Source organism: Schistocerca cancellata, chromosome 3 (genome assembly GCF_023864275.1).
Source record: "Schistocerca cancellata isolate TAMUIC-IGC-003103 chromosome 3, iqSchCanc2.1, whole genome shotgun sequence".
Lineage (NCBI taxonomy): Eukaryota > Metazoa > Arthropoda > Insecta > Orthoptera > Acrididae > Schistocerca > Schistocerca cancellata.
In genome coordinates this window covers 28,065,482-28,067,380 of record NC_064628.1, presented here as the reverse complement: position 1 = coordinate 28,067,380, position 1,899 = coordinate 28,065,482, and the positions used below count along the sequence as shown (strand labels likewise).

Sequence of the window (1,899 nt, the reverse complement as noted above, 5' to 3'; positions counted from 1 at the left end):
CCGACAATCGTGAAGTGTCGCAACAACCAAACAGAACAATGCTCTCTTCTGTTCGCTTCTCTCGCTAATGTTCTTTCAGAGGAAGATTTTAAATGTAGCCAAGAAGTGCTGGAAAACTTTGGCATCCATTTCGAAACACAGTTTCTGTTAATGTAATTCTCCAGTCCAAAAGCATCTCTCTGTAGTCGTTAAAACGACTCAGCCTTTATTGCGCTGACATTCACTGCGTGAACAATGATACATTGAACGCAGTGAATGTTCAACAGTCCATTCTAAAGATGCAAACAGAGTCTATTAGATTTAGAAAGTGAAACCCTCCATTTTGTGAAGTTAGATACAATCACAATGGTCTGCATAATATTCATAGATACCTCAGTAACTAATACAAATGCAATGGACGTGATTCTTTCAATTATTTACGATAATTTCTTTTTCAAGTTTCAACATTACATAAACTGATCGAATGGAAACCGTTCCTACTTCGTCAGCACTGAGTATCTGAATAATTTTCGCTTAATCATCAACAGTTCCCATACCAACTACAACATGGTAAATACTAGAACGCCCCACCTGCACGTCCGCAGCTCGTGGTCGTGCGGTAGCGTTCTCGCTTCCCGCGCCCGGGTTCCCGGGTTCGATTCCCGGCGGGATCAGGGATTTTCTCTGCCTCGTGATGACTGGGTGTTGTGTGATGTCCTTAGGTTAGTTAGGTTTAAGTAGTTCTAAGTTCTAGGGGACTGATGACCATAGACGTTAAGTCCCATAGTTCTCAGAGCCATTTTTTTTCCATCTCCACACTGCGATGGGCGTTCCGAACACGAAGCAATGACGCATGGTATGCCAACGGTCTCCATTTAGCGAACTTTCTTGTTCACAAAATGTGTCAATGATCTTCCACGTGCGTTGTCACACTATGCAAATTTTTCGAAGTGGTAGTATGTGCAGTTACGAAAGTCGTACTACTCTTCTCAAAAGCAGAGACCCATTCGAAGATGTTGACAGATACTTCAGGACGAATACACTCCGTCCGTCTTCAGGCCACAAGCGGCCCATCGCGACTATCCGACCACCGTGTCATCCTCAGATGAGGATGCGGATAGGAGGGGCGTGTGGTCAGCACACCGCTCTCCCAGTCGTTATGACGGCGTTATTTGACCGCAGCCGCTACTATTCGGTCGAGTAGTTCCTCAATTGGCATCACGAGGCTGAGTGCACTCCGAAACATGGCAACAGCGCATGACGGCCCGGATGGTCTCCCATCCAAGTACCGCCCACGCCCGACAGCGCTTAACTTCGGTGATCAGGCGGGAACCGGTGTATCCACTGCGGCTAGGCCGTTGCCGTTCAGGACAAGTAGATTGTGGTTAAATTCTGACAAACAATGTAGTAAGTTGAAACTTCCTGGCAGATTAAAACTGTGTGCCCGACCGAGACTCGAACTCGGGACCTTTGCCTTTCGCGGGCAAGTGCTCTACCATCTGAGCTACCGAAGCACGATTCACGCCCGGTCTCACAGCTATACTTCTGCCAGTATCTCGTCTCCTACCTTCCAAACTTTACAGAAGCTCTCCTTGCGAACCTTGCCCACGAAAGGCAAAGGTCCCGAGTTCGAGTCTCGGTCGGGCACACAGTCTTAATCTGCCAGGAAGTTTCATATCAGCGCACACTCCGCTGCAGAGTGAAAATCTCATTCTGGAAACATCCCCCAGTCTGTGGCTAAGCCATGTCTCCGCAGTATCCTTTCTTTCAGGAGTGCTAGTTCTGCAAGGTTCGCAGGAGAGCTTCTGTGAAGTTTGGAAGGTAGGAGACGACGTACTGGCAGAAGTAAAGCTGTGAGTACCGGGCGTGAGTCGTGCTTCGGTAGCTCAGATGGTAGAGCACTTGCCCGGGAAAGGCAAA

At 48.0% G+C, this 1,899-nt stretch overlaps 1 pseudogene; it reads right to left on the bottom strand.

Moving 5' to 3' along the window:
- Positions 1-1,224: 1,224 nt before the first annotated feature.
- On the bottom strand, positions 1,225-1,342 carry LOC126177406 (5S ribosomal RNA; annotated as a pseudogene).
- Between the last annotated feature and the right edge of the window lie 557 nt (positions 1,343-1,899).